Here is a 15158-nt window from a genome sequence, read left to right as displayed (position 1 = left end):
AGAACTATTAAGTTTCCTACACAGTCACTGGAAAGTAGTAGTTCTTTAAATCACAGTTCAGGGGATGGTGTCATGGAATGAGCAAGCCAGATCATCTTTGCTAGTTTCCCCACCCGACACACATGGCTGGGCTTATTCAATCTGGATGGACATCAATCACAGTGTTTTTTAGCCATTAGAAAGGTCTGTGTGCAGTGAAAAAATAACCCTGCTTTGAAATACCTTTAACAGCTCAAAAAGCAGGGATTTACTGCCTATCAAAGCTTTAATTGATTTTTAATCGTTTTTAATGTCACGATGTTTAACGTCACTTTATAAAAATTGAAATTATGAAATAAAATTGATACAAAAATCTATAAAGAAAAATAAGGATTATTGAAGCTGGCTAATGTTATTAATCAATGTATTGAGATAGACATTTATATTACTTCATTGAAGACAGTTGCCAGCAACACAATAATGGTCAGTATTGTGAACAGTCCGGCTCTCTAGTGATATTCTACCTTCAGCCATATTTTATTTTTACAGACCCATAGGTCAGATCACCCTATGCTTCCTATTACTGAGACAATTCTGAATCCATCTTGCTAGCCTGAATCTATAAAGCACCTTAACTTTCCATATCAGCCTGCCATGTAGGAATATATCAAAGGCCTTACTAAAGTCTATATAGACATCATCCACTGCCCTACCTTCATCTATCCCCATTTGTTACCTCTTCAAAAAACTCCAAATGATTCATCAAACACATGCTGACTTCTCCTGATCCAACCTTGACTATCCAAGTCATGGTAGATCTTGCCCCTCAGAATTCACTCCAGTAGGTTCCAAGAAATAAAGTCAGGCTCACTGGCCTGTAGTTCCTGACTTGCTCTTGCTACACTTCTTGAACAATGGGATAATATTAACCACCATCAATTTTTTTGAAACTTCACCATAAGACATAGGAATAGAATTAGGCCATTTGGCTCATCGAGTCTGCTCCGCCATTTCACCATGGCTGATCTATTTCCCTCTCAATTCTGTTCTCCTGCCTTGCCCCCTTAACCTTTCATGCACTGACTAATCAAGAACCTATCAACCTCTATATTAAATGCATACAATAACCTATCCTCCATGGCTACCTGTGGCAATGAATTCCACAGATTCACCACCTTCTGGCTAAAGAAATTCCTCCTCATCTCTGTTCTAAATGGATGCACTTCTATTTTGAGGCTATGCCATTTGGTCCTAGACTACCCCATCAAAGGAAACATCCTCTTCACATCCACTTTATCCAGCCCTTTCAATATTCAATAGGTTTCAATTCTACTCACCTTCATTCTTCTAAATTCCAGCTAGCATAGGCCCAGAGCCTTCAATCAATGCTCACATGATAACCCTTTCATTCTTGGAATTGTTCTCGTGAACCTCCTCTGAACTCTCCCCAATGTCAGCACAGCCTTTCTTGAATAAAGGTCCTAAAACTGTTTACAGTACTTAAAATGAGACCTCACCAGTACCTTATAAGGCTTCAGCATTACATATTTGCTTTTATATTCTAGTCTTATTGAAACAAATGCATTCTCCTTTCTCACCACTGATTCAACCTGCAAATTAACCTCTAGGGAATCATGCATGAGGACTCCCAAATCCATTTGCACCTCAGATTTTTCTCCCCATTTAGAAAATAGCCTATGCTTTTATTCCTTCTACCAAAGAACACAACACTCTACTCCAGCTGCCATCTCTCTTCCCATTCTCTTAGTCTGTCTAAGTCCTTCCTCAGCCACTTTGCTTCCTCAACACTACTTGCCCCTCCAACTACCTTCGTATCATTCACAAACTTGGCCACAGAGCCATCAATTTCATCATCTAAATCATTGCCATACAATGTAAGAAGCAGTCCCCACACAGACCCCTGTGGACCAGCACTAGTCACTGGCTGCCAATCCGAAAAGGATCCCTTTATTCCCACTCTCTGCCTCCTGCTAATCAGCCAGTGCTCAATCTATGCAAATGTCTTTCCTGTAATACTCCGGGCTCTTACCTTGTTTAGCAGCCTCATCCGAGACCTTCTGAACATTCAAATACACAACATTCACCGATTCTTCTTTGTCTAGGAGTGGCAAACAGCAAAGTAAATACCTCCAGAAGGACCTCTACAACCTTCCCTCTGGCCATTGTAAGTATAGGGGTGCACTTGGTGAGATGCTGGGGATTTATCTACCTTAATTCACTTCAAGGCTGCAAATACCTCCTTTGTCATAATATGCATATGATTCAAGTCCTCACCAATTATTACCCTTCCATGATATTCTCTTTAGTAAACACTGAGGAGATTAACAATCTTGGTCATTTCCTGTGGATGGACATATGGGCATCATTGTTGTCTTCAAGAAGACAGTCCTCCCTAGTAGCCATTTTGCTGTTAAAATAACTGAAGAAGCTCTCAGGATTATCTTTAACCCTGCCTGCCTAATCCAACTATTTCCTCTAAAAACCTGTCTTAGAATTATTTTTATATTCATTGCAGGATTCATTCATACCCAGCTGCCTAAACGCAATATATACTTTCCTTTTTTTACCAGAGCTTCAATGACTCTCAAAAGCCAGGTTTCCCTGACTTGGTGTGTCTATCTGTCATGTATTTAAATGATAAAGTCAGTTAATGTAGTTTGACACTTGTCAAGTACGGTGATACTGTCATTGGACTGGGACAGAACAATGTGATGTGAGGGAGCATGGAAGCAAGAATGAGAAATAAAGGCACGTTCAGAGCATGAAGCTTCGAGCCATGAATATGCACTATCTAATTAATTACTAAGATAGGTTGCAAATACACAACAGTGGTGACAAGGACTTGGACTTTGAAAGTAAGTTTAATGTTAGTTGATGAGAATGGAGACATCCCAGATCCAACATTTTCAATGTTTTACGGATCCATCTATTCTAGGTCCAAGATGGACATGGACATTTGAACTTTATGTCGACGGTAAAGGACTGATAGTGGACAATAACCCAACAGATAAGACAGAACAAAGGAGAGCACTACTTTTGCACCTTACAGGACCAGATGTGCAGGATATATTCTCAACACTACCAAGCAGGGGACAAGTTGCAGACTACACAGCAGCAGTGGATGTGCTGAATGCTTACTCTGTTCCCCACGTCAACACTACATTTGCCTGGCATCATTTTCATCAGTTTGCCTAAAAACAAGGTGAGATGATTCCAAAAGACCATAAAACAAAGGAGCAGAATGAGGCCATTCAGCATATCACTTCCACTCCACCATTTCATCGTGGCTGATCCCGGATCTTATACAGCTGCCTTCTCACCATATCCCTTGATGCCCCAACCGATCAGGAATCTATCAACTTTTGCTTTAAATATACCCACAGAGTTGGCCTCCACTGCAGTCTGTGGCAGAAAATTCCACATATTCACCATTCTTTTACTAAAAAAATCCTCCTTACTTCTGTACTAAAAGGTTGCTCTTCAGTTTTGAAGCTGTACCCTCTAGTTCTGGATGCCCAATAGAGGAAACATCCTCTTCACATCCACCTTCTCTAGTCCTTTCAACATTCGGTAGGTTTCAATGAGATCCCCACATGTTCTTCAAAATTCCAGTGAGTACAGGCCCAAAGCTGCCAAACACTCCACATGTGTTAACCCTTTCGTTCCTAGAATTATCCTTTTAAACCTCGTATGGATTCTCTCCAATGACAATACATCCTTTCTCAGATATGGGGCTCAAAACTGCTGACAATACTTCAAGTGTGACCTGACAAGTGTCTTAATAAAGCTTCAGCATTATCTCCATGTTTTTAGATTCTATTCTCCTTGAAATGAATGCCAACATTCTTTACCACAGACTCCTGCAAATTAACCTACTGGGTGTCTTGCACAAGGACCCATATGTTCCTTTGCACCTCTGATGTCTGAATTTTCTCTCCATTTAGATAATAGTTTGCACTATTGTTTCTTTTACCAAAATGCATTATCATACATTTCCCAACACTGTATTACATCTGCCACTTTTTGCCCATTCTTCACATTTGTCTAGGTCCTGCTGCAATTGCATTGCTTCCTCAACACTACCTACCCCTCTACCTATCTTTGTATCACCTGAAAACTTTGCCACAAAACCATCAATTCCACTATCTAAATCACTGAAAACCAATGTGAAAAGTAGTGGTCCCAATACTGACCCCTGAAGAACACCACTAAACACCGACAGCCAACCTGAAGAGGCTTTCTTTATTCCTGCTCACTGTCTCTCGCCTGTCAGCCATTCCTCTATCCATCCCAGTATATTTCCTGTAACACCATAGGCTTTTATCTTGTTATGCAATCTCATGTGAGGCACTTTATTAAATGCCTTCTGAAAATCCAAGTAAATGACATCTACTCCTCTCCTTTGTCCACCCTGCTGGTTACTTCCTGGAAGAAACAGATTTGTCAGGCAAGATTTCTATTGACAGAAATCATGCTGACTTTGATTTTTTTTTTGCCATTACTCTCCGTACACCGAAAGCTCATCCTTAATAATAGACCCCAACATTTTCCCAGCCACTGAGGTCAGGCTAACGGGTCTATAATTTCTTTTCTTTTGCCTTGCTCCCTTCTTAAGAGTGGAGAAATTTGCAATTTCCCAGTCCTCCAGGATCATGTCAGTGTCAAGTGATTTCTTGAAAGACCATGACCAATGCATCCGTTATCTCTTCAGCAACCTTTTTCAGGACTCTGGGATGTAGTCCATCTGGTCCAGGTGACTTATCCACCTGAAGACCTTCGAGTTTGCCCAACACTTTCCTTTGTAACAGCAATGGCACTCACTCCTACTCCATGACGCTCACAGACCTCTGGCATTCAGCTAGTGCCTTCCACAGTGAAGACTGTAGCAAAGTACTTATTAAGTTCATCTGCCATTTCTTTGTCCCCATTGCTACCTCACCAGCATAATTTTCCAGTGGTCCAATATCAACTCTCACCTCCCTTTTATTCTTTATATAACCAAAAAAACTTTTAGTATCCTGCTTTATATTACTGGCTAGTTTAACCTCATATTTTATCTTTTCTCAAAGCTTTTTGGTTGTCTTTTGTTGGATTTTAAACGCTTCCCAGTCATCCGATTTCCCACTTTCTTTTGCTACTTGGCTTTTTGCAGTTCTCAACTTCCCTTGTCAGCCATGGTAGCCTAGCCCTGCCATTTGAGAACAACTTCTGTGGGACATATCTATCCTGTGCCTTGTGAACTATTCCCGTCATACCCACCAGTATTCACCTGGGCAAACTATTGTCTCGTGCCTCTGCAATTCCCTTTATTCCATTGCAATACTGATACACGTGACTTATGCTTCTCCCTTTCAAATTGAAGAATGAATTTAATCACATTATGATCACTGCCTCCTAAGGGTTCCTTCACGTTAAGTTGACTAATAAGATCTGGGTTATTACACACCACCCAATCTAAAATAACCTTTCCCCTAGAGGCTTGAGCTCAAGCTGCTCTAAAAAGACACCTCATAGGCACTCAATAAGTTCCCTCTCTTGTGATTTGACACCAACCCGATTATTCCAATCTCCTTGCATTTTAAAGACCCCCATTATAATTGTGACATTACCCTTATTACATGCCCTGTCTAGCCCCTTTGGAATCAACCACACCTCTTGGCTACTATATGATACCAATAAAAGTTTTACTACCCTTGCAATTTCTTAACTCCACCCACAAAGGTTCGACATTCTCTGACCCTATGTCACCTCTTTCTAAAGATGTAATTCCATGTCTTACCAATAGAGCCACACCACCGCCTATGCTGTCCTGCCAGTCCTTTGGATACAAAGTATACCCTTTGATGTTAAACTCCCAACTATGACCTTCTTTCAGACACGACTCAGTAACGCCCACACCAGCATCTACCCAGCAATGTGGAAAATTACCCAGGTATTTCCTGTACACAAGAAACAGGACAAGTCCAACCCAGCCAGTTAGCACCCTATCAGCCTACTCTCAATCCTCAGTAATGGAAGTGGTCATCAAATAGGTGTTATCAAAAAAAATTACTTTCTGTGTAGGGGTGTAAATCTGTGCATGTTAGTAGTTTCAGCAGCCAGCAGTACAGTCGGCCCTCCTTATCCACGAGGAATTGGTTTCTGGGACCCCTCGCAGATACCAAAATTCACGGATGCTCAAGACCCTTATTCAACCTGTCTCAATGTGGTGGACATTAGGACCCAGTGGCAGAGATCTGAATCCGCGGTGTTTCTGTTCATGAAAATAATAACGATAACGATTGAAATCTAAGTGGAAATAATAAAGCGATCGGAAAGAGGTGAAACACCATCGGTCACTGGAAAAGCGTTAGGCTACAGTCGGTCAACGATCGGAACAATTTTAAAGGATAAAGTGAGAAAGGCCCTGCCCTGATGAAAGCTACAATTATTACTAAGCAATGCAGCGGTTTAATTGTTGGGTTTTGGGTTTTTGATCCTCCACATCGACCCGGCACGGTGGAGAGCGCACTCCATAGCGATCTGTCACTAGATCGAACTCGGGAACGGTGCTGAAACATATGTTCTTAAGTGTTTTATATGCAGAGAAAGGTAAAATATATACTATATATGAATGCAAATGTTTGTATAACTGACGCTAAATAATACCGGATGTACCTGTTCCAACTTACTTAGTAAGAGAACTGTCGATTTTTTTCGATCCTGATCCATGATAACCCACACACATCCTCCTGTATACTTTAAATCATCTCTAGATTACTTATAATACCTAATACAATGTAAATGCTATGTCAGATAGTTGTTATACTGCATTGGTTAGGGAATAATGACAAGAAAAAAAGTCTGTACCTGCTCGAACAACAAGTGCTGGAAGAGCACTTCCGGGTTTTTGAAATTCGCGGTTGGTTGAATTAGCGCATGCGGAATTCACGGATAGGGAGGGCCGACAGTAATGTACTGGGTGAAAACGTGTGGGAAAACCTTAAGTCATAGAAGATAAAGTGCCATTCATACATTCCAAAACAAAATAGAAAGCTGTATCCATATTCATCCAGCACATGACTGGAGGTTAAAGGGGTTTTTGAATGTGAAATAAGTGTTGGAAACAGAACAGACCAGGCAGTGATGAAGGCAATGGAGAACCACTCCTAGGTGGAGAAACAGCTACAAAAATGGGTGTGTTAAAGATTGGAGAAAATGTGTCAATAGTGACAGACATTAAAGAGTCACTGGAGTCTGAGAGTAGGGAATGCTGATCACTAAGCAGATCAGACTGTACATTGATCCAAGGTAAAGCCTGTGGCTCGGCCTCTCAGACCTTACTACTTAACGGAGGCTGTTGAGAAAAAAAATTGAACAGTTAATGAAAATGGACATGACTGAGTAAGTTGAAGGCCCAGCTCCTTGGGTTAACCCGGTAATAATTTTACAAAAACCCGACAAGAACATTGGGACATGAGAAGGGCAAATGAAGCAATTGTGAGGGAGAGATATCCCATTCCAACTGTAGATGAGATTCTACGAGGTATGAATGGAACTTTGGTATTTAACAAATTAGACTTGAAATGGGGCAATCACCAGTTAGAACTAACTCCAGAATCTAGAGAGATAACCACATTTGCTGTGTATAATGGGGTGTATAGGTATAAGAGACTGATATTTGGTGTGTCATCAGCCAGTGAGCAGTACCAGCATGAGATAGCAAATGCTTTAGCTGGAATTGAAAGAGTTGAGAACATCTCAGATGATGTGGTTGCACGTGTCTAACCATAAACTACAGGATGAGTTACAGGGAAAGGCTGAACAAGTTAGGTCTTTATTCTTTGGAGCATAGAAGGTTGAGAGGGGACTTGATAGAGGTATTTAAAATTATGAGGGGGATAGATAGAGTTGATGTGGATAGGTTTTTTCCATTGAGAGTAGGGGAGATTCAAACAAGAGGACATGAGTTGAGAGTTAGGGGGCAAAAGTTTAAGGGTAACACGAGGGGGAATTTCTTTACTCAGAGAGTGGTAGCTATGTGGAACGAGCTTCCAGTAGAAGTGGTAGAGGTAGGTTCGATTTTGTTATTTAAAGTAAAATTGATTAGGTATATGGACAGGAAAAGAATGGAGGGTTATGGGCTGAGTGCAGGTAGGTGGGACTAGGTGAGAGTAAGCGTTGGGCACGGACTAGAAGGGCTGAGATGGCCTGTTTCCGTGTTGTAATTGTTATATAGTTATATGGTGGGTCTTGTAATTGCAACCATATGACTACATATGCCAGGAAAACAGAACATTGCAGATCCACTGTCAAGGCTGCGGGGAGAGACTGCTCAAAAAGAGACGCAAGCATGATTCAGAGGAATATGTCAGGTTCATAGCTGTGACTGATATGCCTAAAGCCCTAACAACACGAGAAGTGGAGAGAGCGTCAGCCACAGACCCAGAGCTGCAGGCAGTGTGTGAAGCCATCATGAATAGACTCTTTGAGAACTGTAAGGCATATGTATTCATTGCAAATGGGCTGTGCGTAGCGGGTCATCTTATCCTCAGAGGGACAAGGATTGTGTTACCTAAATCCTTGCACACACGGGCACTCGCCCTGGCTCAGAAATGACACTTGGGAATAGTTGACACAAATCAGTAAATCAGAACCAAGGTTTTATGGCCCGTGTAAAGCAGCTGAGAAATACTGTAAAAACCTGTCACAGCTGTCAAACTGTATCTAGACCCGACCCTCCAGAACCACTAAAACTGACACCGTTACTGGATGGTCCTTGGCAGGAGGTAGCAGCTGATTTACTTAGACCATTACCAACAAACCATTCCATTCTAGTAGTAGTGGATTACTACAGCCGATTTTATGAATATGATATTTTGACCTCTACAAATGTAGAGAGGGCTATAGACAGTCTGGAGAACATTTTCAGTAGACGTGGACTGGCCGTAACTATCAAATCAGAAAAAGGACCCCACTTCAGATCTGAACTGTTCAAGCACTATTGTGAGAGTAACGGAGTTAAACACCCACAACCACCACCAAAGTGGGCTCAGGCAAATGGTGGAGTGCCACAATGCATCACTGGTGAAAAGGATTGGGATTGCTCAAGCAGAAGACTGGAAACGTGAACTAAGAAAGTATGTGACTGTGTACCAATGTGTGGAACATGCCACTACAGGGAAAAGTCCTGCCAAACTTCTCTACAACCTGCTAAACGAGGGGGAAGTTACTAGACATCAAGGAGGTACACGCAGCAAAACTGGAAGTACGAGATCAGGATGCAGATCAAAAATGAAAGCATTAGATGTACGCAGATGATCACAGAGCAGCACCAGAGTCTACTGTAAAATTGGGGCACTGTGCAAGAAAAAGTGGACAAATTCACCACACCTTTCAACACGACACCACACAGGGTGGTGAGGGAAACAGGAAATCAAGTGGTAGTTGGATCTCCAACTGGAATGCAGCATGCAAGGAATACTGCACATGTAAAAAAAGTGTTGAAAATTAAATTTTCAGTTCCAGAGTTATCGTTAAGTTGAAACAGAAAATGTGTTGGTTATAGTCATGCTAAGCAGAGAATATGAGTTGAATGTGTTCTAAAACATTGAAATTCATTTCTCAGGAAGGCAGGGATGTCATGTATTGAAATGGTAAGGTCAGTTAATGTAGTTTGACACTTGTCAATTCCGGTGATGATGTCATCAGTCTGGGACAGAACACCACGTGATGTGAGGGAGCATGGAAGTGAGAATGAGAAATAAAAGACATTTTCAGAGCATTAAGTGTTGAGTCATGATATATGGTAGGTTGCAAATACACACTACCCTTCACTCTTGGAATGACTCTTCTGAAAGTTTGCTACTTGCCAACTGTTCCTTTACCATTAAATGGAATCATTAAGTTGACTCCAACTAGAAACTGCTTAATGTCCGCAAAGTTGGTCCTGCTGCAGTTCACGAATTTAATCCCAATATTTTCCCATAACCTTTCAAAAACTAATAGAATTGTGGTCACTGGACCCAAAGCGCCCCCCAACCATCACTTCAGTTATTTGGCCTGGCCCTTTCCCTAAGAGGAGGTCCAGTACAGCTCCATCCTGAGTAGGTTCCTCTATATAAGCCATGAGGAAACTGTCTTAGAAGCACCACACTACTTCCTCTCTAACCAGGCAATTGGCAATCCGGGTGGCCCTGTTGATACTGGGAAAATTGAGTTCTTTGATCATCACTCTGCTCTTCTTACAACTATGTACAACTTCTCAGCACATCTGCTCCTCAAGTTCCCTCTAACCATTGGGGTGGGGGTCCATAATACAGCTCTAACAAGGTGACAACCTTCTTAATATTTATAGCTTCATGCAATGGATTCTGAGGCCTTGCCCTTAAAACACTGTCTTCGGATCAACAGGACCCAAGGCATAAGTAAAATAAAATTACCAAATAAGAATATTCTTTTAAAAAAATCAACAAGTTCTATACATTAATTAGAACATTAAGTAAAATCAAGTGAGACAAACAAATGCTTAAACTTACCTTTTTGAGTTAGGTCAATGCTTCCATTCAAATGAATGGATGAGGTTCTGCTATCATCCATCCCTGGATCAGCAGAGAAGCTTCATTCGGGACGTTTGTATTTTGCCTCCAGACCTGGTGTGCAGTGAAAGGGACCATCCGCCTCCTGGCTCATTACTGATCTCTCTGTTGGAATGCACAGATGCAGAGTTCAGAAACAAGCTGACCCGTGCACTGCAGTCAGCTGGGAGATCACAGGCTGAGGAACTCCATGCTCTAGCCAACGCCTATATCATTATTATATAATATTACATCCTTGTATAATATCATCTCATTTGATAAGGAAATAATAAATTTACAGAGAAAGATTGAACAAGTTACGTCTTTATTCTTTGGAGTGCAGAAGGTTGAGGGGGGACTTGATAGAGGTATTTAAAATTATGAGGGGGATAGATAGAGTTGATGTGGATAGGCTTTTTCCATTGAGAGTAGGGAAGATTCAAACAAGAGGACATGAGTTGAGAGTTAAGGGGCAAAAGTTTAGGGGTAACACGAGGGGGAACTTCTTTACTCTGAGAGTAAAGAACGAGCTTCCAGTAGAAGTGGTAGAGGCAGGTTCGATATTGACATTTAAAGTAAAATTGGATAGGGTTATGGACAGGAAAGGAATGGAGGGTTTTGGACTGAGCGCAGGTCGGTGGGAGTAGGTGAGAGTAAGCGTTCAGCACGGACTAGAAGGGCCGAGATGGCCCGTTTCCATGCTGTAATTGTTATGTGGTTATAAATCTGTTTAGTTTGCCTGGTATTTGTTTTCACAGGAGAGAAATATCAGTCATACATGGAACCCAAGAATAAAGTGAGAAGAACCTGTTGAACTTAGTAAGAAGGTGATGTTATGTAATTTTTATATGTACTGTGAACTAGGCCGGGAGCAATGTAGACTCTGAATGCAAAGATGTTCCAGAATCCACCAAGATTCTTCACTACAGACTAACAGCAACAACTATACACATAATGCTGATGTCTTAATGTTATTCACTTGACTAATTTACATAATGTTTTAAAAACACACCTCACTGCTTTCCTCCTCTGGAAACAATGTCTCCAGTGGATACACACAGCTATTAGAGATTCAGTCAGTTAACCAATCCCCTTCAAGATCTAAACCTCTGGAAAGTATTCCTGAATTCCTGATGCAACATCAATAACTCACTCTGAGACGTGAAGGCGAGATATCGGCTTTTATTGACTGGAAGAAGGAACAAGCAGTGAGTGACCACCATACTACATCCTGGAGACTGAGGGCCGGGCTCAGGCCTTGATCGCCTTTATACAGGGGTCTGTGGGAGGAGCCACAGGAGCAGTCAGCAGGGGGCGTGTCCAGACAGGTATATGTAGTTCATCACAATTCCTCACTGCCAATCTGTGGCACTGACTATAATTAGTCCTTTATTCACCTATGGTCTAGATATATCACATCTTTCTACATTTTATATGATGCTTCAAAGGGCCATCAGTAAAACCAGGAAACCGAACAATGAGGAGGAACCCACTGCTTTCGCCTGTCTTCCCTATACTTCGACGGTTTCTGGAAGGATCACCAGGATCCTGAAGAGGTACTGATTAATACCATCCACAAACCCGTAAGGAAGCTCAAATTACAGCTTATGTATGTCAAAGATTACCTGGGACATAGGACGGCTGGCATTTACAGGATTCCTTGCGAAGGTGGAGCAGCGAACATCGGCCAGACAGGACACACAGAGGAAACCTGCATCAAGGAGCATGAGAGGTGTATCCATATGAGTTGCCCAGAGAAATCGTCGGTAGCAGAACATTGCATTTGCAATGGCAATAGGATTGACTTCGAAGGCACAACGCTGCTGTGCCACGCCAATGGCATTTAGGACCACCTGATGAAGAAAGCATTGAAATAAAACTAGAGGAAAACAATTTTAACAAAGATGAAGGTCTCGCTCTTAAGTGAAAACTGGAATTTGACTGTAAACCTGATTGGATGAGCATTAATCAATCAGGAGGAATGGAGGAGAAGGGTATATATACCACTGACCTTGATTACCCAGGCATCATCCCTAATGAAAATGGCAGAGTTTGTCATTGAAACATTGGTTAAAGTTGATACCTGCACCCAGCTGGAAGCCCAAGATGTGTTTATTTGTCATATACACCAGGAAAGCACTAATGTAGATTATTTTTATATGGTACTTTTCCAACAGTCATCTTATTGACATGGACATTTGTGAAATAAGAACAGAATGCTGGCAATGTAGTTCAGCTGCATCTGTGAAGGCAGAAACAGGGTAAACATTTTAGGTCTTTCATTAGCTCTTTGAGGGAGAAGTTTTTTACTTAGAAGAGCTGCTGGAAGGCCAGTGGAAGTGGTGGATGCAGGTTTAATTGCAACACTTTAAAAAAAAATTTAATTGAGTTTTCAAATGATTACAGAAAGAAAAAAAATCTACCCTTCCCCCTCCCCTTAACCTCTCCCCCCTAACATCCCTATAGAAGAAAAGAAAAAGAAGAAAAAAGAAAGAAAGAGTGCCTGGATATCGGAAGATTCCCACATGCTCCACAGAGTTCATAATAACTTTAGTATATATATATATTTCTTTCTTTCCCCAAATAACCAATTATTTTATCTTTGGAGCACCTATATATTTAATCCTGTCTTTTGTAAATAAGGGCACCAAATTTTCAAGAATGTTTCGTATTTATCTCTTAAAATATAAGTAATTTTTTCAAGTGGAATACAGCTGGAAATTTCATTCTTCCAACAATCTATACTTAAGTATGAATCCAATTTCCAAGTAACTGCAATAGCCTTTTTGGCTACTGCCAATGCAATTTTTATGAATTCTTTCTGATATTTATTCAATTTGGGTTTCGGTTTTATCCCTTCAATATCGCCTAATAAAAATATTATTGGGTTATGTGGAAGTTGTGTTCCAATAATTTGTTCCAGTAAAACTCTTAAATTTGTCTAAAAAGTTTGAATTTTAGAACAAGACCAAGTAGAATGTAAAAAAGTACCAATTTCTTGGTTACATCAGAAACATTGATCAGATAAATTTGGGTTTAATTAATTTATTTTTTGTGGTGTAATATATAATTGATGTAAAAATTATATTGCACTAATCTTAACCAGACATTTATTGTATTTGTCATACTATCAAGACATAGTCTTGACCAATTTATTTCTTCAATTTTAATATTCAAAAAGGGATTAGATATATAGAAGATTGTTTTGAAGGAGGTATATTAATGCCATTTGATCAATTAAAGAATAAATACAAAACATCAAATAACACTCCTTTTTTGTTACTTCCAATTAAGAATTTATTTAAGAAAAAATTTGGGTCCAATAATGTTATTGCCGAAATCTAATGAAATAGAAACTTTAATTCAAAAAGGAAAAACTAAAAAATTTATTTCTTGTATGTACAGTTTGATTCAAAAACAGGCAATTAAACAAGGAATCCATAAGTCAAGACAAAAATGATTGCAACACTTAAGTGAGGTTTGGATAAGTCCATGAATGGGAGGGGTATTAGAGGGCTGTGGTCCAGGTGCAGGTCAATGGGACTAGGCAGAATGACACTTCAGCACAGACTAGATAGGCCGAAGAGCCTGTTTCTGTTCTGTAGCCCTCTAAGACACTATAAACAATTAGAAATATCTCAAATAAGGACACTCCAATACCTAGTAGTTTCCATTTCAGGCTACAGGCTGAAAGCTTTTGCAAGTTTTGTGCACTGATCAAACAATAAGGATTTAGAAGTAGTATCCATGTGCACCCTATGCCAACAACACACAATGATATCACCTAACACACAACTACATCTGTTTTAAAATGTAAGTGAAGATCTTTGTCAAAAGATGTCAAAAAAAGATCTTTGTGATGAGGATGTTCGGAGAATTCAAGGTGACTTGGATAGGCTGGGTGAGTGGGCAGATACTCGGCAGATGATGTTTAATGTGAATAAGTGTGAGGTTATCTACTTTGGGAGTAAGAACAGGAAGGCAGATTATTATCTGAATGGTGTAGGGTTAGGTAAGGGAGAAATACAAAGAGATCTAGGAGTCCTTGTTCATCAGTCACTGAAGGTGAATGAGCAAGTGCAGCAGGCAGTGAAGAAGGCTAACGGAATGTTGGCCTTTATTACAAAGGGAATTGAGTACAAGAGCAAGGAAATACTTTTGCATTTGTACAGGGCCCTGGTGAGACCACACTTGCGGAGTATTGTGTACAGTTTTGGTTTCCAGGGTGAAGGAAGGACATCCTGGCTGTAGAGGAAGTGCAGCGTAGATTCACAATGTTAATTCCTGGGATGTCTGGACTGTCTTACGCAGAGAGGTTAGAGAGACTGGGCTTGTACCCACTGGAATTAAGGAGATTGAGAGCGGATCTGATTGCAACATATAAGATTATTAAGGGATTGGACAAGATAGAGGCAGGAAATATGTTCCAGATGCTGGGAGAGTCCAGTACCAGAGGGCATGGTTTGAGAATAAGGGGTAGGTCATTTAGGACAGAGTTAAGGAAAAACTTCTTCTCCCAGAGAGTTGTGGGGGTCTGGAATGCACTGCCTCGGAAGGCAGTGGAGGCCAATTCTCTGGATGCTTTCAAGAAGGAGCTAGATA

The 15158-nt window shown here is 40.7% G+C and overlaps 1 long non-coding RNA gene across 1 annotated transcript in view; it reads right to left on the bottom strand.

Annotated features, from left to right (window-relative positions):
- LOC132396648 (uncharacterized) overlaps positions 1 to 12708 on the bottom strand; it is a 28212-nt gene extending 15504 nt beyond the window's left edge. Inside the window, exons 1-2 of the long non-coding RNA XR_009513062.1 lie at positions 12182 to 12708; positions 10518 to 10682 (exon numbers count right to left, since the gene is read on the bottom strand). This is a non-coding gene — a long non-coding RNA (uncharacterized LOC132396648). The remainder of the gene's footprint in view (positions 1 to 10517; positions 10683 to 12181) is intronic.
- Positions 12709 to 15158: the final 2450 nt, after the last annotated feature.

This window comes from Hypanus sabinus, chromosome 7 (assembly GCF_030144855.1).
Source record: "Hypanus sabinus isolate sHypSab1 chromosome 7, sHypSab1.hap1, whole genome shotgun sequence".
Taxonomy (NCBI): domain Eukaryota; kingdom Metazoa; phylum Chordata; class Chondrichthyes; order Myliobatiformes; family Dasyatidae; genus Hypanus; species Hypanus sabinus.
This window is presented reverse-complemented; position numbering and strand designations above follow the sequence as displayed.